We start from the raw sequence: 20000 nt of genomic DNA on the forward strand, positions 1-20000 counted from the left end.
CTCAAGGCTGGGAACAGCAGCAGACAAAAAGGCACAAATTACAAAAGATGTTTTGTGCATATTGGTTGGTCCAATAAAGGGATCCCTGTTTGATGGATTTGGGGATTTCGTTGCACATTGCTGCATGTGCAACATGACTCTTCCGTTGATTCATCCTGATTCATCGGCAGCTAAGGAAAGATCAGGGACCATTTTGGGGGGGGAAGGTCTGCGGTCTCGCACTGATTTATTTTGAAAAGCTTGCACAAAAATGTGAATCCTTACCACTTTTTAAACAAACACTTCCACTTGATCCTTTGCTTGTCCATCTCCTTCTCTTCCCCCTTTTGGCTTGAAAGAAGCTCAAGGGGAATGAGTTAATTTGGATCAGCCTTTAAGTGAAAGTGTTCCTGTCCAAAAAGGAAACAAGTTGAGCAAAGTTGGTTGCATGGTTTTGACCCATGTCCTCCATGCATTAGCAAGTGGATGGTTTTTCGTTTTCAGTGGGGATGATGTTGGGGGGGAAATAATCTTTCCAAAAACCCCATTCAAACCTTTCTTTCTCTCTCCATGGCCTCCCCTTCCCCCATCCTCCCTTCCCCAAATCCCCTCCTGTTCCTGCTAGATCAGTTATGAACAAAGGAGGAAAAGCCTGGGCAAAAGAAAAGAGAGAAAGGAGCAACAGAGGGGTTAGATCAGTTTTCATTTTGCTCTCCAGAAAAATGCAAAATGCAAACCTCCATGGGTGCAAGTGTGTATTTTGGGATCTCTATTGTTACGGGTGAAATATAAGGCTCTCCAAAATGCACGCACCCGATGCTCTTGGAATGTAAATGTGCATTTTTTAATTTTGCAAGCCCTCTTCTTTGCTAGCAAATATCCCAGCCGGGGCAAAAGGCCGGAATTACAGTATCAGAATATCTCCGAATTCGTGAATGTATATTTTGGCTAAGCAAGGAAAGGCAGGCGGCTGGGAGTGATTTGGGGTGAGGCACACAAAAGCATACAAGCTTTGTCGAAATTCAATGGAAGCAAGGTAGCCATCTTTTCTCCATCTCCTCTCTCCTTGGATGAAAACCCCAAACTTTGTAAAAAGGCAAATCTCCCTCCTGAATCCTTTTCTTGGTTTCTTTCTGGAACTTTGTTCCCATTGCGGAAACTAGCCATGAGAGATGTAGAAGAAAATCGTAGTAGTTACTTGTAATTTAAAGGAAGGGAGGAAACATCCCCATCCAGGTAACTGTTTGGGAGTTAGGTGCAACTTGTCCCATCATCCCTGATCTTCATGTCCCATCATCCCTGATCATAGGTTAATACTGCACTCAGCTGGTGTGCAACTTTGTATTACACAGGAAACCTGTTACTTTCCATATGGTTTCCTACAATTCCCACCAAACGCAACCACAGTTCCCATCAAATTCAACAACGAATCCACCAAACTCAACCACATTTCTCACCAAACTTAACCACAGTTTCCACCAAACTTCAACCACTATTCCCATCAATCTCAACCACTGACTCCTCTGGCTGTGGCTGATGGTAACCCGAGTCCATGAGCCCCCAGTTCCAGAAGCACAGCAGGAGTATGGCCCTTAAATTCACACACCATGCTGCAGGCCTCTGCAGTATCTTGGGATTAGTTGTTGTTGTTGCGTGCCTTCAGGTCATTTCTGACTTATGTCAACCCTCCGATGAATGCATCATGTGGTTTTCTTGGCAGAATTTGTTCAGAGAGGGTTGGTTTGCCTTTGTCTTCCTCTGAGGCTGAGAGAGTGTGGCTTGCCCAAAGTCGGGTTTCCACGGCTGAGCGGGGATTCGAACCCTGGTCAACCAGTGTTTTAGTCCAGCACTGCACCACACTGGCTCTGGTCCAATTTGGGCTTTACCAATACACACACTATACTTGGTGAGAGGGAGAGAATAGACCCAAAGGATGGATGCAATGGTTGCCTCCATGATGTTCCTGTTGTGTGCCTTCAAGTCCTTTCCGACTTATGGTGAGCCTATCCTGGGGTTTTCTTGGCACGATTCCTTCAGAGGAGGTTTTCCATTGCCACCTTCTGAGGCTGAGAGAGCGTGACTTGCTGGTGTGTCTGTGTGTGTCTCTGTGTGTGCGTGTTGCCAAGGTTTTCCAAACAGCAATAAGGGGTTGCCAAAAATTCATGTCATGCCAGGATGACAGTTAGGAAGGAGATAGTAATGAGTTTGTGTTCTCTATAAATACCAAATGAAAAACATTGATTTCAGTTAACCTCACCACCTCTTTCTCTGCAAAATCAACATACTGTCCATGTTCATAAATGCCACGATGCGCACCTTTCGGTCTTTACGAAACTTCAAAATGTGGGATTTGGGGCATCTTGTTGGGTTTATATAAATGGGGGGGAAAGGTTTACATTCCTTAAAATAAGGGACTCCTGCCAGCCCTATAAGGGGCAATCTTCTTCTTGTTGTTGTGGGGTGCCTTCCAATCGTTTCCAACATATGGCAACCTTAAGGCAACCCTATCCTGGGGTTTTCTTGGCAAGATTGATTCAGAGGGTTTGCCATTGCTTTCCTCTGAGGCTGAGAGAGTGTGACTTGCCCAGTGAGTTTCTATGGCCAAGCTGGGATTCGAACCCTGGCCCCCAGAGCCATAGCACAACGCCCGAACCACTGTGCCATGCTTTTAATCCTCCTGACGTTTTGGACTTCGGCTCCCATGAGCCCTGTCTGCCAGAATGTGTAGAGGAAAGCATTGTGGGAGTTGTAGTGCAAAACATCCAGCGCATCAGCCATTCCCAAGTTCATGAAAAGCCCCTTTGGATGTTAACCTGCTGCTGGTTTGGCGCACGTTTTTTAAAAAGAGTGTATATATATATAAACCCATCACCAGCCATTGTATAATCTTGCGTCTCTCCTGTATGTTTCGTCAAGCAAATTCTATTTTCTTCTTCATTTCCCCCCCCCGAAGTCCACCTACAGACAGTCAGTTAGCTGTCTCCGGAAAAGATGTAGGATTTCCCATCCCTCTCTTTTGAAAAAGAAATCCACGAACGGTTGGTATTTATAAATCCGACGCTTGTGGGAAAAGTCGAGGAAGGGAAAGGGAAGTCAGTAGAAACGGGGATCTTTACATAAGAGTTAATTTGGCTTGTTCTGAAATGTGTCAATGCAAGATCGGCGCGTTGCCTTTCGAAATCGTTTTGACGCCACGCGCTTCCGACGATTCATTTTGTAAAATGGGCAATTTCTTATTTGTTGGGGGCTATATACACACACACACACACACACACACACACACACACACTTTTTTTAAAAGAAAGATATGTGCCAGTCTCTGGGGAAGAAGAGAGAGAAGAAAAAGATGCACTCTCTTCCTCTCTCCCCATTCTCTGCAGAAATGCTTGCACTAAATAAAGCTGCCGTATATAATCCTTTCTCTCCCCCCAAAATATAAAACCTGTCTGCAGGATTTCAAGCTGAGAAAGTTGTTTTTCCAACACCTACTACATGATCGGCTTCTTTAAAATGCAAACTGGAAATGTGTTGCCTTTCCTGGCTGCCTCTGGCTGTGACACTAAGGCCAAATCTAGCATTGGGCTTTTCTTGGCAAGGTTTCTTCAGAGCGGGTTTGGTTGGACTTCCTCTGAGGCTGAGAGAGTGTGCTTTGCCCAAGTGGGTTTCTATGGCCGAGCCGGGATTCGAACCCTAATCTCCCAGAATTCTAGGGAAGGCACCTTGGGTCCTATTCTTGGAGAAAGATGACATGTAAATGAAATTAATAAATAAAATGTCAGGAGTTGAACCCGGGACCTTCCCTCTTAAAGCAGGTGCTGATCCACTGAGTTATGACAGTCAGGTTGAATTTATGGTGGGGTTTTCTTGGCCAGATTTGTTCAGAGATTTGCCTTCCCCTGAGGCTGAGAGAGTGTGACTTGACCAAGGTCTCCCAGCAGGTCTGGTGCAATGGTTTGAGTGTTGGAGACCGGGGTTCGAATGCTGGCTTGGCTGTGGGAGCCCACTGGGTGACCTTGGGCAAGTCCCACTCTCTCAGCCTCAGAGGATGGCAAGGGCAACCCTCCCTCTGAAGAAACGGGCCAAGAAAACCCCTTGATAGGGTTGCCTTAGATTTGCCATAACCCTAAAAAGGGCACCTCTTTTTGCAAACCATATTGGTTTAGCAGCGATTCCCAAACTTTGGTCCTCTGGCTGTTTTGGACTTCAACTCCCAGAATCCCCAGCCAGCTTGGTCAACAGCCAGGAATTCTGGGAGCGGAAATCCAAGGACCAAAGTTTGGTGATTATTGCTAAACCAATATGGTTTGCAAAAAGGTGTGCCCTTTTAAGGGTTACAGTGACCCTAAGCCAAACCTATCCTGGGGTTGTTTTGGCATGTTTCGTCAGAGGGAGTGTTGCCCTTGCCATCCTCTGAGGCTGAGAGAGTGCGACTTGTGGGTTCCCATGGCCAAGCCAGCATTCGAACCCTGGTCTCCCAGCATCCCAGTCCGACATTCAAACCATTACACCAAACCCACTGGGGGACCTTGGTCAAGTCACACTCTCTCAGCCTCAGGGGAAGGCAAAGGCAAACCCCCTCTGAACAATTACTTTTGGAAAGCCATTTTTTGGGAGGCTGTCTTGACCTCTTCCACTTTCCCCAGGAAAAAATAAAACCCTGTCCAGCACTCAGAGCCAAAGCTATTTGGATCGCAGCCATTCCTTTGGAATCGGGAACGGAGCGTCCACATACACCAACATACTGTATACCAATTATCACATTTTGCAGCAATGGGGTTTTTTCCCCTTTAAAAGCACAAACACACAACACTTCATGATGACTTTTGGGTTTTTTTAAAGACTTCATTCCAAGGGCGTGCAAAATTTGCACCGGTCCGAAGGAGGGACGCATGAAGCCCTTGCCAGGATCTGTCCTGATTCTCCGCTTTCAGAATGTCAACTGTGGGAAAACATCTGTCCCTTTCTTTCTTTCTTTCTTTCTTTCTTTCTTTCTTTCTTTCTTTCCTTTTGCTGTGTGTTTGTGTGTGTTGTTGTTGTTATTGTTGTTTTCCCTGAAAAGCCTGCCTCAAATTACTGGGCAGAACAACTGTGTGACTTGTAGCGACAGCTGCAGTCAGGGCTGACTGATCCGCTCCGGATCTCAGTCCGAACTATATCTGTTTGATTCCTATCCCTTTTCTCCTGCGACTTCAAAGCATCTTTCCATAGAAATGCAAGCTGGCTGGGGATTGTGGGAGTTGAAGTCCAAAGCAACCAGAGGACCAAGGTTTGGAAACCACTGCTTTAAACCAATATGGGTCGCGCAAACATTGAAACGCACACATGCCATCCATGGGCCTTTCAAGTTGGAGTACGGATTGAGTAGGGTTTTCTTAGGCAAGGAAGACTTAGAGGTGGTTTTGTGACTTCTTTCCTCTGAAACAGAGCTTACAGTAGCTGGGATTTGTTGGTGGTGTCCCATCCAAGGGCTATCCAGGGCTGACCCTGCTTAGCGTCCATGATCGGATGGAATCTGGTGGCTTTGGCATATTTAGGACCTCTTCATTTACTGATATTGTGGGTTTCCATGGCTGAACCAGGCTTCAAATCTTGGTCTTCCAGAGTTACAGTCCATCACTCAAACCACTACAACAGTATATTTCATCTCCATTTAATATCCTAACATTTAATACACTGCCTTTAAAACATGAAAAATTAAAAATGCAAACTGTTAAAATACTTAAAATAAGCATTGTCCTTGTTGTGTGCCTTCGGGTTGTTTCCGACATAAGATGACCCTAAGATGGGTTTCAGGTAAAAGTAACTAGTTACAGTTACACCACAAAAATGAGTGGACCTGGATTTTGCCACAATCCTTACTCAATTATATCTTCATCATGGCAAGGAGTAATTAATTACAAGTAACTAGTTACTAGTAACTTATTGCTTACAATCTCTATACTTGTTCAATGTTATGCAGCGAACCCAGAGCTCAGAAGGTGATGCGGATGATAGTTGTTGTGGTTGTTGTTCTTGTTGGAGTGAAAGTATGCTAAATTGTTTCCCGAAGTGCACTTTTTAAGAGTAACAAAATGCCCATTACTTTGTTCCCACTCCTTCCATTGCTTCTGCACTTTGTTATCTTTTGCAAAACTGGTTTGCAAAGACGGGAAAAGAAATGTAACTTAGGAAAACTACTTCATTTGTAACATGTTACTTCTAAGATGGACTTTCACTCCTTCATTTGGTGGAAGGAACCCCTTTGCGTGTTGTTTGCAAAGCTAACTTTTAAGGTATGCGTTTTATTTATTGCTCTTTTAAGCAAAGTGTGGATATGAGAAATGTTTGCGAGGGATAGCTATGGTGGTCACACTCTCTCAGCCTCGGGAAGGCAGTTGCAGATCTCCTCTGACATCAAGAAAACCCCATGACAGGGTCGCCTTAGGTCTTCATAAGTCGGAAATGGCTTGAAGACACAACAACAACAACAACAACAACAACAACTAAGCTATGAAAACTGGGGTCCTGAGTTGGACCCACAATGAGAGCCGCAGATTTTGGGCTCAGTCGGAATAGTGGGTTTTCTCCTGAACATGGAAGGAGATACTATAGAAAGGGCATAACTTCTTTTGGGGAGTTGGATAGATCTTTTAAAGTTCGGGCTGAAGCCTGGGACGGAGTCAACACCCCACCGACCAGCCTCTGCCACTTTAAGAGCCAAGATGGCATCGTGGTTTGAGTGTCGGACTACGACTCTGGAGACCCAGATTCGAATCCTCGCTCGACTGCGGGAGCCTGCTTGCTCACCTGGGGCATATGTCACACTCTCTCTGCCTTAGAGGATGGCAGTGGCAAGCCGTGTTGGTTCTTCCGCTCAGGTCCAGGTTATTTGGAAGGACTCTTTTCTCCCAGATGAGTCTTGATTTATTTATTTCTTAAATTATATTTTTATTTATGTTGGAATACAGATTGTTATGCGCCTTCAAGTCGTTTCTGACTTACGGCGACCCTATGGCAGTGAACCGTTCATGGGGTTTTCTTGGCAAGAGTTGTTCGGAGAGGGCTTGCCCTGGCCTTCCCTTGAGGCTGAGAGAGTGTGACTTGCCCAGAGTCACCCAGTGGGTTTCATGGCTGGACTGGGAATCAAACCTTGGTCTCCAGAGTCATAGGAGTTTATCACAGGAAGGAGATCAGGAGTTTATCCCATGAAAATCCCAGAAAAATCATGTAATTGATGCAAAACAATTTCATACGACGTCACCCAAAGTGGTCACAAAGAAGCATTAATGCACATCTTTTTACTTTTGGGATTTCAGCAATAATGCGGTTGGAAGCAATGCCTTTATTTGCGCAATTGCGTGTGATCATCGTTCTCTTAATCACTCGCCAGTTTCGCTTTATGTGCTGGGATGCTTTAGGTCTGCTTTAATCTTTAATGCTGAAACTAGCCCCAGTGTGATACACTCCATAGTCGAACCCTGGTTTGGGTCGCCATTAGTTGGAAAGTACTGGAAGGTACACAACGCACAGACCCTTTCCAAAATCCATGTTGCAAGATACATTATTATTGTTATTATCCATTCCTTTGTGCCACCTCCATACTTTCTTCTGACACCCGTTCCTCTTCTGGGCAGGAGTGTGCCATGAGTCAACCTCTTCTCTCCGTCCAAAATGAAGCACATGCGCACAAATAGTTGTTCTCAATTGTTGTTGTTTTTTTTAAAAAAAATGGGGATAAATAAAGTGCTTTTTCGCTTTGCGTGCCATTAGGGCTCGGCCGAAGGTGTTTTCGAAGTGAGTAAACCCCCCGGAGAAATAAGGTGTTGAACAAGCTGGGTTGGGCCAGAGCTTGCAACCTTTCCTGGCATGGCTAAATCTGACCGAAAGTCACGCCAATTTCGGGTGGCATGGTTTTGCATCCTCCGCCTTTGGGGCAAGGATTGTTGTCTTGATGGTTTTCTTTCCTCCCACTTTTTGGATCCAGGGATGTTCTTGCAAAAGCGTTGCTGGCGGCCGCTTCCACGCACGTATCTGTAATGTCTCAGGTTGCATCCGCGTTATTCCTCTCCGCACGCAATTTTCTCCGCCGCTAATGAATTTCCGTCGATCACAGCTTCCCTCACCCCGGGTGACCTTGCTGCAAATATGTGTTTTCTTTGGCAATTTCGTCCCTCCCTTAGACACACATGTGTTCCCCAACATTTAAAGATGGGAGATAGCTTCAGATAAGGTTGTCAAGAAAGGCGGCCGTGTTTGTTCTTCCGCTCAGGTCCAGGTTGTTGGAAAGGACTGGGTTCTCCCAGATGAGTCTTGATTTATATTTGTATCGGTAAACAATGACCCCGTGATTTTGGATGTTATTGGACTTTGCCATATAGCCAACCCCCAATATATGTATCCCGTTTGGGTGGATTTTTGAATGTTATTGGACTTTGCTTATGTGGCCAACATGGCAAGCCCTGGATATGTTCTATAGTAAAATGGTGTCCTTTGTATAAAGTGGCAAGGTCAAGATTTGCTTTTTGGAATTTATTCTTAAGACAAATATTTTGAAGCCATGGATGGTTGAATCTGTGGATAAAGACTCTGTGGATATGGAGGGCAGATTGTGTTATTTGATATTATTTGATATACTGTATTATTGGAATATATTAGTCTACTATTGCAATTCCAACTAAATTAACCTATGAAGATTACTAGAACAGTAACCTGTTTTTACATGTTTGCAGCTTTTGACTTTTGCGGGTTCAATTGTTTGTGGAGTTGGTTAATCTGGTCTCTAGGAAGCTCTAAGTCCTCCAGTGGACTCTGCTGGATGTTGACCATAGAGTCATGTCGGAGGACTTAGAGATGCCTAGAGAGAATGCTTCTCTAAGCATTTAGGTCCCCCAGCATGATTTTGTGATCATCCTCCGACTGATGTTGACCATAGAGTTGGCTTGGAGGACCTAGAGATGCATGGAGGAGACGCTTCTCTAGGCTTTTGTAGGTCCTCCAGCATGATTTTGTGGTTGGCCTCCAACTGATGTTGACCATAGAGGAGCTAAAGATTCCTAAAGGAATCACTTCTTTAAGTAGTTGTAGAATCTCTAGGTCCTCCAGCATGACTCTGTGGCCAACTTTTGCCAGAGGTTGCACTGGAGGACCTAGATTCCTAGAGAGAACTCTTCTCTATGCATTTGTATGTCCTCCAGCACAATTCTATGATCAACCTCTGGAGGGTATTAACCATAGAATTGGTTCCTAGAGAGGTGTTCTCCCCTCTTTTTTTATTTGTGGTTTTCCCGTTTTCATGGAGACCCTGTGTCCCTAAATCCAACGAATGAATGAGAGATCATGAACTTACGAACAGGAGATCTCCAAGAGCTCACTGTAGAGCCCAGCCTCCCTAAGACCTTGCAGGGCAGTGGATAATGGGAGTTCTTGGAGGCCTCTCCTTCGTAAGTTTAAACTCGACCCGACAGCAACCAACAACCGCAGCCTATCCTTAGTAAACACCGGAATCGAATCAATACAAAAAAGAGGGGGAGGAAAATGGGATTGGAAAGTCTAGTTTTGCGTTGGGATGGAGGAGAGGAGTTTGTTATGTTGTTGTTATATTTTTCCCCTCCTTGTTTGTTCCTTTTGTTTCTTTCTCTCTCTCTTTTTTTCCTACGGTCTTATTGATCCACAAGAAAACAACCTGAATAAATGGTTCCGGGGACATTGGAAGTGGTAATTTGGAGAAATCCCTCTCCCTCCCCCTCTCTCTCTCTCTCTCTCTCTTTCTCTCTTTCTCTCTTTCTCCCCCTCTTTCCCCGTTGGCCTTCTGACAAATGAAGCCATTTTCTGGAATGAGAAAGCTGATAGCAACGGTCTTGGCACGCTCTGTGTCAGCCAGATGGCTTTCCTCTTGCATGCCTATGTTCTCTTAAGGAAGGAAGGATGGGTTTTTTGGAGCAGAGCTGTGTTTAGTTTCAATGGGGGGAACAGTTGGATTTTTATTTATTTTTATTTTTATTTTATTTTACATACCCTCCCAACATTTCACAGATGTAAAACCAGGACATGCGTAGCCGAGCGACCTCTGAGTGTGGTCAGGATGCCATGTTTGTATGCGTTTTTCTGGCTTTGGGGCATGCACTGGCTTATTTCTGTTTGTTGTTGCGTGCCTTCAAGTCATTTCCAACCAAAAGCCGGCCTTAAGGAGAAGGTTTTTTGGGCAGAGGTGCCGTCCTCTGAGGCTGAGAGAGTGTGCGACTTGCCCAGGTCACCCACTGGTTTCCATGGCTGAGTGGGGATTCGAACCCTGGTCTCCAGAGTTGTAGTCGGACACTCAGACCACTGCTCCATGCCAGCGCCATCCATCATGTGCCTTCAAGTTGGTTCCGACTTATGGTGACCCAAGGCGAACCTATCATGGGGTTTTCTTGGCCAGAATTCCTCGGAGGAGGTTTGCCCTGGCCTTCTCCTGAGGCCGAGAGAGTGTCACTTGCCCAAGGTCAACCAGTGTTTTTCATGGCGGAGCTGGGAACTGAACCCTGGTCTCCAGGGTCGTAGTACAACACTCAAACCACTCCACCAAGCTGGCTCTTTTGCTGAAACATTCTCAGCACATTTCTGGTTTTTGTTAGGAATTGCTTTAAACTCTTTATAGATAGTTGGCCTATCACATTTGCAGCTTTGATTTTTGCAGATTTTATCATTCGTGGATGTGATTGATATGCTCTCTAGGGATCTCTAGGTCCTCCAGTGTTGGAAGCTGACCATAGAGTCATCCTAGAAGTCCTAAAAGATGCCTAGCAAAAACACTTCGCTAGACATTTGTATGTCCTCCCGTATGAGTCTATGGTTTGATTTCAACTGATATCTACCATAGAGTTATGCTGGAGGAAAATCTCTAGGCATTTATAGGTCTCCAGCACGATTTTACGGTCAACGTCCGACTGATGTTGACCATGGAGTCATGTTGGCGCACCTAGGGAAACACTTCTCTGGGCATTTGTAGGTCCTCCAGCACAATATTGTGGTCTGCTTTGGACTAATGTTGACCACAGAGTTGTGCTGGGGGACCTGGAGATTCTTAGAGAAAGCGCTTCTCTGGGCTTTTGTAGATCTTCCAGCACGATTCTATGTGACTGATGTTAATCATGGTAATGGCAAACTGTCTCTGAACAGGATGAGAACACCCCAATGACAGGGTCACCCTAACAACCTCGAAGGCACAGAACAACAACAACGGTGGGATAAGGGGTTCCATATAGTCTGGACCAAAGCCATCCAGGGCTTGGTAGGTTAGAACCAGCCGACGAACCCGGAGAGTTCAGAACATACTGAGGAAAGCCATCTGCAGATCTTTTTCCTAATCCCTTCTGTCTGCCTCCTTCCCTTTTGACAGTTTGGATGAAGATCAGGCCTCCTTTGGCCTAATCTCTCCATCCTTGGGCCCTTTTGCACACAACCAACTTATCTTCCCATCCTTTCTGGCCATGACACTCCCTACTTTTCTGGATGAGGGTTTTTCCTTGCATCTCTCCCTGATGAAATACCCCTCTTGGAGCCAGCAGCGTTGGCACAATGGGTTCCGACTCTGGAGACCAGGGTTCAAATCCCCGCTCGGTCATGGAAGCCCCAGGGGTGACCATGGTCAAGTCCCACTCTCTCAGCCTCCAGGGGACGACAAGGGCAAACCTCCTCTGAACAAACTGGGCCAAGAAAACCCCATGATAGTCTTGCAAGGAGGCACACAACACACACATGTACACACACACAGTTCCTCTCCTTGGCTGGTATCAGTTGCAGATTAAAAATAAAATGTGCAACTTTCCCTCTTTCTCCCCCTTTCTCTCTCTTTCTCTCTTGCTTTCTCATCTGTCCTCTCTTCGCCGCTCTCCAATCTTCTTGGGATGATTATGGGTTGATCCAGCCACTCTTCCTTCATTCTCTCTCCCTCTCTTCTCTCTCTCTCTCTATATATCTCTGGTGTTTTTTTTATTCCCCTCCTTCTTTCTCCCTGCCTTCCTCTCCTCCCGCTCAGTTGGACACCAGATGGAATTTGTTTGATCTCTAAGCAAAGGGAGAAATTGGCTGGACCGTTTGCAAGCAAGAGAAGGGGAGGAAAGGAGGAAAAAAAGGATGCCAGAGCCTTGGCTATGTCGCCCTTTGGGTGAGTGCTTTCCACCGCCTGCATCATGCATTCAGCACCCTCCTTTTCTGGGCCTGACACCTTCCCTTCCTCCTTCTCCGACCCTCTTTCTTCCTTCTCCTTCCTTTCCTTGCATTTCTTCAACCCATGCGGATTTGCCTTTTGGATGCGTCCAACCATCCCCCTGTTGCAAGAGAACCCAAGGCAGGAGGCACTTATTTTTCCTTGCAATTTTTCAACCCTTGCAGGTTTGCATTTTGGATGCGTCCAACCCATCCCCCTGTGGCAAGAGAACCCAAGGCAGGAGGCACCTTTATTTCCTTGCAATTCTTCATATTGAGTTGCATTTTGGATATGTCCGGCCCACCAGCCCCTGGGAGGAGGACTGGATCATGGAAATCCTTGCTTTTGAAAACCAAAATAACGCACGCCCCCCCACCCCTTGCCGGGTTGACATTGCATCTGTTCCTCCTTTGTCTGCAGTGTATTTGCTTGCATAGGTTATGTGCTTGTATGTTCACGGGCTTTCTGTACAGCCATTGCAATGTACACAAAAGGGACCAGATTGGAGAGAGACATTTGGGAGGAAGAGGCCTTCAGGTCTCCAAAGGGTTGAGAGAGGATAAAATTCCATACCCGTTCGATGCCCGGTGTTTCTGGCTCTTCCTGTACAGGGCAGAAGTTGCCCATCGGAAACACCCTGGGTAAAATTTGGCCACACACAACCTGGAGGCCAAGGTTCGATTCCCCACTCGACCAAGGAAATTCACATTCTCTCAGACTAAGAGGATGGCAAGGGCAAACCTCCTCTGAAGCCATCTTGGGAAGAAAACCCAGGACAGCAATGGCAAACCTTAGGGTCCCCATAAGTTGGAAACAATTTGAAGGCATACAGCAGCAACAAGCAACCCTGGATTCATGGAAACTTGTTGGGTCACCTTGGGTGAATCACACTCTCTCAGCCCCAGAAAATCCCAAGATAGGGTCTTCTGAGGGCCTCCATAAGTTGGAAATGACTTGAAGGCATACAGCAGCAACATATGACCCTGGGTTCAGTGCTGAACTTGCTGGATGTTGTCCGGAGTGTTTGCATCCAAACCAGATTCTGGGCCGCACAACATTTGGACTTGCCGCTGAGAGGATTGAGGAGGTGGATGTTTTAATTGGCCTGTTTTATGTTTATTTGGACATTTTATTTGTAGATGGGGTCCAAGTTTGGAAAGAAGGCAGGATATAACTAAAGGAATGGATGGATGAGTGGGTGGATGGATGGATGGATGTGATGGTCCCTTGCAATCTGGCACAATGGATTTGGGGCATTGAGAAACAAGTCAGATGGGGTACCTGCTGTTGTTCCTCTGATCTGGAAGTAGCAGACAATCATGACTGCTGCTTTTCTGGTGCATCTCTTGGAGATCCAATTCCAGACAGCAGCAGGGTTACTCTACAGCCATGATTCCCAAACTCTGGCCCTCTGGGTGTTTTGGACTTCAACTCCCAGAAGCTGTAGCCAGCTTGGCCAGCAGTCAGGAAATTCTGGGAGCTGAAGTCTGAAACATCTAGAGGACCAAGGTTTGGGAACCACTGCTCTACAGCAATCATTTCCAAACCTTGGTCCTCCAGGTGTTTTGGACTTCAACTCCCAGAAGTCCCAGCCAGCTGGGCCAGCAGTCAGATATTCTGGGAGCTGAAGTCCAAAACATCTAGAGGACCAAAGTTTGGGGATGGCTGGCTGTGAAAAGTCTAGGGAGGAATACAGCTTTGGAGAATTGTATATCTAGTGTCGGATAGGATATACATGCCACCTCTTCCCTCTTTTCCTGTGGAGAGAAAGTTTTAAAACTGTCCCACTGTGCAACATATGGAAACGTTTATGCCACCATAAGCATCATGCTTTGCTAAGGCGCATGCTCAGATCTGAGCATGCGGCTGCCATAATTATCAGTTGCCTTTGTTCCTTGGCTCCCAAAATAGTATTTTATGGAGGAAAAAATACTTGGAATTCTCTGCTAGAGAGATCGAAGATATTCGCTTCAGTTCCCAAAAGGATTATATCAGGGTACCTTGGGAACCGGAGTTCAAGGGAGTGAACTGAAGCACTCTAGCAAAGAAGTCTGAGTACCTCCCCAAACTACAAATCCCAGGATTCTGTAAGGTGGCACTATGGCCATAAAAGAGGTTTACTGTTGTTGTGTGCATTCAGTATTCTGTAAGGTGGCACCATTACAAGACAAGCGGTTTGTTGTTGTGTGCTTTCATGTCATTTCTGACTTCTGGGGACCCTAAAGCAAACCGATTTTCTTGGCAAGATTTGTTCAGAGGGGGTTTGCCTTTGCCTTCCTCTGAGGCTGAGAGAGTGTGACTTTGCCCAAGGTCACCCAGTGGTTTTCCGTGGCCAAGCGAGGCTTCAAACCTCTATCAATTGATATACTTTAGGCACACGCAGACTGATTTAAAAGACCAGAAATGTCCCAGATTTTGTTCCTATTCTTTCCAGTTGTATTTTGGAGAGATATGCACATTTTGTGTCTCCCAGAATATAAAAAGGCAGAGAACTTTTATACCAGCATGACAAAGTGGTTTGAGCGTTGGACTAAGACTCTGGAAGACCAGAGTTCAAATGTTGGCTCAGCCATGGAAACTCACTGGGTGACCTTGGGCAAGTCACATTTTCTCAGCCTGAGAGGAAGGCAGTGGCAAACCCCCTCTGAAGAATCATGCCAAGAAAACCCCATGGTAGGTTTGTCTTAGGGTCGTCATAAGTCAGACAGCACACAACTACACACACACACACACACACACACTCTGTATGATTCTCCGTTCAGCCGTTAAACCCATTGGATGAGCTTGAGCAAGTCACACAATCTCAGCCTCAAGGGACAGCAATGGCAAACCTCCTCTGAAGAAATCTTGCCAAGAAAACTCCATGATAGAGTCACCTTAGGGTTGCCATATGTTGGAAACAACTTGAATGCACACAGTGCACAAACTCCAATTTGGTTTGGTTTAGCCCGGTATAAAATTGGAAAGAGCAGGAACCAAATCTGGGACTTTTCCATCAGCCCATTCTTAGTTTTTTATCGCCATTTATGCCCATAGTAGACCGCAGTCAATCTTGTGGGTCAATTTTCCCCATAATCTTCACAAAATGGCCTCTTCCCCTCCGCCTTCCATTTGCAGCATAATCAATGATGTGGTGCATCCACTGTTAAGGACAGAGTAAAAAAACAAAATCCCCATTCAATATATTCTCTACAATGCACTAAAGTTTATGGGGCGTTTTAACCAAGTTTTGTTTTACTACCAGCAGACCGTCTTCAATACTCTACGCGTTTAAAATAAACAGCCTCTGAAACGGATAGGTGCCTTGTCCTTGGTCTCATTTGTGTGTGATAACAGTTGGGGAGCTGCAATTTCCGCAACATATTTGTGGTGTTGTTGCTGCTGCTGTTGTGTGCCTCCAAGTCATTTCCAACTTATGGTGACCCTAAGGTGAGGTTTTTGGGGGACTGAGAGTGTGTGACTCGCCCAAGGTGGGTCCCCGTGGCCGAGTGGGGCATTGAATCCAGGCCTCCGGAGAGCCAGCGTGGCGTAGTGGTTTGAGTATTGGACTACAACTCTGGAGACTAAGGTTCGATTCCCAGTTTAGCCACAAAACCCATTTGATGACCTTGGACAAGTCACACTTTCTCAGCTTCAGGGGGAGGCCAGGGCAGACCTCCTCTGAACAAATTTGGCCAAGAAAACCCGATGATGGGTCTCCTTAGGGTTGCCATGAGTCAGAAATGACTCGACGGCGCACAACACACACATGTTCCAGTGTCATAGGACTTTATCCCACAGGAACAATTGGAAGTATAAACAGAGATTATCCCTGAAAATCACGCATTCACAACTAAGATTTTCACATGGCATCGCAATTAAAGCGCCATTGTCCTGGGAATATCCCATTAAAATTGCACAGCCATGATAAAGGTTTTCACACGCCGTCGTGATGAAAAGCGATTAAAGCACCATTATCCTGGGAACAACAAGGCAATAAACAGCAACAAATCATCCACGGGAATAATTTGTTGCTGTTTATTGCCTGGTTGTTCCTGGGATAATGGTTCTTTTATTGCGCTGTGTGTGAAAATGTTAATCACGTTTGAATCACAATTGTGCGATTTAATCACCGTTTAAACTACCAATTTCCCCATATGTGATAAAGTCCATAGTTTAACACTGAAACTGTTAAGACATCCCTATTCTCACCCTGTCTATACGTTCTCATGATGGCCAACTTTTGGGAGTGCTTTGGTGGTGTCTTCCTGCATGGCAGAATGGGGCTAGGTTGGATGACCCCTGGGGGTGCCTTCCAACTCTAGGATGCTATAATTTCCCCCTAAGTGTGATCTACCTCCAAGGACTGTGGTGGCATCTCCCTTCATTGTAGGTTTGAAACAGGGGCTGAATGGCAATCTCTTGAGAGTGCTTTGGTGATGTCTTCCTGCATGGAATAATGGGGCTGGATCGGATGACCCCTGGGGGTCCCTTCCAACTCTAGGATGCTATAATTTCTCCCTAAGTCTGACCTACCTCCAAGGACTGCAGTGGCATCTCCTTCTTGTAGGTTTGAAACAGAGGCTGGATGGCTATTGGGAATGCTTTGATGGTGTTTTCCTGCATGGCAGAATGGGATTAGACTGGATGCCCCTTGGGTTCCTTTCCAACTCTAGGATCCTGGGACTTCCTGCATGGCAGAATGGGATTAGACTGGATGCCCCTTGGGTTCCCTTCCAACTCTAGGATCCTGGGACTTCCTGCATGGCAGAATGGGGTGAGACTGGATTTCCTCTGGGGTTCTCTTCCAACTCTAGGATCCTTGGATTGGTTTCCACCCGCCGGCTCTGAGCCGTGCCACCGCTCCTTCCTCCTTGAACATTTGAAGTGCTTAGGAAGCCTTGTTGAAAAGGAGAAATGTTGTGCCTTGCTAATCGAGGTTGGGGTTGAAGAACCTGATTACCTGGTAGCGTGTTTCCAGCCCGGTTGGCTGCACGGATGTGCTGGGAGTCTGAGTCGATGGCTTCCTCTTGCAATTATTCCTCCCTAATTGCCGAGGCGTCTGGTGCGTGTCAGGCGTGCGGCTGCTTTGCAATTTTCAGATGGCACTGGAGCTAATGGAGGTATGTGGCAGGTGGAGGGGAGGGGGGAATCAAACAGCCAGTGGACCAAATAAGGTTCCTCTCCCTGCCTCTGCTTCAGTCTCTTGCAAGAGAGAAAAGTTGGCTTTCTCCAAAAGTTTGGGTCCTCCCGCAGTTGTTCAAGAGGGAAGACATACTTTAGCGGCAGCCCGTGTAAAAATCTAGGGATTGTGGTTGATGCTTGATTGGACACGAGCCAGCAGTGTGGTGCTGCAGCAAAGAAGACAACTGCTATTTTAGCCTGCATTGATAGAAACATCGTTTCCAAGTCAAGGGAAGTCGTGGTCCCATTATCATCTGCCTCATCTGGAGTCCTACCTCATCTGGAGTCCTCATTTTAAGAAAGATAGGCTGTAGAGCCGGCATGTAGTGGTTAGAGGTTTGGACTCTGGGGACCCTAATTCGAATGTGAGAATTGGATCTTGGCTTTCACAGAGAGGAGCGGTCAGGCTTTTTTCTGCTGCCCCAGAGGCCCAGTTCTAATGGTTTGAAGTTACAGGAGGGTAACCTTTTACTACAGCTCTGGAGACCAGAGTTCAAATCCCTACTGGTTTTGTCCTCATTGCTATTTGCTGTCAAGTCAGCTTCGATTTACAGCAACTCCATGAATGCTAGTGTGGAATAGTGGTTTCAGTATTGGACTATGACTCTGGAGATCAGGCTTCGAATCCCCACTGAGCCATGGAACCCTGCTGGGTGATCCTGGGCAGGTCACACTCTCTCAGCCTCAGAGGATGGCAACGGCAAACCTCCGCTGAAGACAAAAAACCCTGATAGGGCCGCCATAAGTCGGAAACAACTTGAAGACACACAGTAACAACAACACTATTGTCACCTGGAAAAGGGGTCTCTCTTACTGAAAACTGTGTTAATGCAGTCATTCAATTTCCATCTTTACACCTTCCATGGGTTCAGGCGTGTCTTTAGGATGCAACAACGTAAACTCATATGTCGCAGCACTGGGGCATCCTTGTTTTTCCCCAACCAACGGGATGGGCTTTTGAACTGTCTGGGGCAACGCAAGTTGTGCTGTCCCAGTTGTGCCTGGGAACAGCTTGGCGCTTGAGCAGCCGTCGCACCAGGTGGTGTGAATTGCAAAACCTGTGGGTGTTGTAGAGCGCAGGAACAAAATGGCTTAGAAGGGTGTCTGCAGTCCTAGAACTGAAATCTCGATCTCGCCTTTCCCATCTGTGCGCCTCTCTCGCACCCAGACTGCAGGGTTCACAGGCATACACTTGTTGCGCACACTTGCATATTCACTCTCCTCCCCAGTTAGTGGATCCCGGGTCGGTGGGGCATTTAATCCAGTCCAGATTTTCCAGCTATCCATGAGAGGAGCTTTCCAAGGTCCTGAATCCTATCTGCTGTTCCTCCAAGTCATTTCAGCACCTTGGAGAGCTTCTGTGCACTGATCCAATGCCTGGACCGGACTCATGGCCCCACTGACTTTACTCTTATCATCTTCATCATCATCCCTCACCTATTTTGCAATTCCCTGGGCAGCTTTTGGCTCAGCCTCGGTTTTCTCAATCTGTAAAATGGGTACAAAAGTCACTGTGGGACACAGAAAGTGTAATGCAAAGGTTAGCATTAACAGCACTTTGCTCTGAACTGGTAACTAGTTTCAGGTAACTAGTTCCTTTGAGGACTCTTAGCAGCTGGAAAAGAAGAGAACAGACTGGGTTGTGTTGTCTGTTTGTGTATATGTGTCTATTTTATCCTCTCTCTTGATTTCAGAAACGCTTTCCTGGCTGGTTAACCTGGCTAGCCAGAGGCGGTTTTGTCAAGCGGCTGTTAACAAACCAGGTGTTAATGGCGGGAAGGTTGGGTTTTTTTTGCATAATATGTGCGCGAAAGTGTGGTTTCCCTAAGCGGCGCATGGCACATATCAGACACGTTTGCACTGGAATCCCATCAGGTTGCAACTAATCAATGGGAACATATGTATATTTAAAGCGAGGAAGGCAACCGTGGAGGAACCGAAAATGGGAAGGCATATGATTAAATCCCCAAATCATCTAGGTCATTTTTATTTCCAGTTTTTGTGTGTGGTTGTGAATGTTGGATGGGGAAGAAAGCGGATAAAAAGAAAATTGGAAATGTGGTGCTAGAGGAGAAGTCTGTGGATTGCGAAAAAAAGACCAAGAAATGGGTCTGAGTGCGAATCAAGCCCAAACTCTCTCTAGAAGCCAAGATGGCTAAACTGAGACTGATGTACTTTGGACTTATTGAAAGATGAGATTGGATGAAAATGTTGTTGTTGTGTACCTTCCAGACGTTTACGACGTATGGTGACCCCAAGGCAACCCTATCATAGCGTTTCCGTGGCAAATTTTGTTCAGAGAAGGTTTGCTGTTGCCTTCCTCTGAGGCTGAGAGAGTGTGACTTCCCTGAGGTCATCCATTGGGTTCCCATGACCAAGTTGGGATTTCAACCCTGGTCTCCATATGGGTGGCTGAGTGGGTGACACCTTTGCTTTTGGGTGGTTCGCGGCACACAAACTTGGTTTCAGACACAAAAAAGGTTAAACTTGTTGCGTGTATAAAATTACCTTCAGGCTCTGTGTGTGTGTATGTGTGTGTGTGTATAGCTTGAAGGTAATTTTATGTTTCATGTATGTATGTGTGTCTATATGTGTGTGTGTGTGTGTACATGTATATATGTGTTTGTATGTATATATATATATATATATATATATAGAGAGAGAGAGAGAGAGAGAGAGCATGAAGGTAATT

The 20000-nt window shown here is 46.1% G+C and overlaps 1 protein-coding gene across 14 annotated transcripts in view; it reads left to right on the top strand.

Moving 5' to 3' along the window:
• The window catches only part of PTPRS (protein tyrosine phosphatase receptor type S), a 227995-nt gene that overhangs the window by 50915 nt on the left and 157080 nt on the right, over positions 1–20000 (top strand). The gene's annotated exons all lie outside the window — the stretch shown is intronic.

This window comes from Sceloporus undulatus, chromosome 7 (assembly GCF_019175285.1).
Source record: "Sceloporus undulatus isolate JIND9_A2432 ecotype Alabama chromosome 7, SceUnd_v1.1, whole genome shotgun sequence".
NCBI classification, from domain to species: domain Eukaryota; kingdom Metazoa; phylum Chordata; class Lepidosauria; order Squamata; family Phrynosomatidae; genus Sceloporus; species Sceloporus undulatus.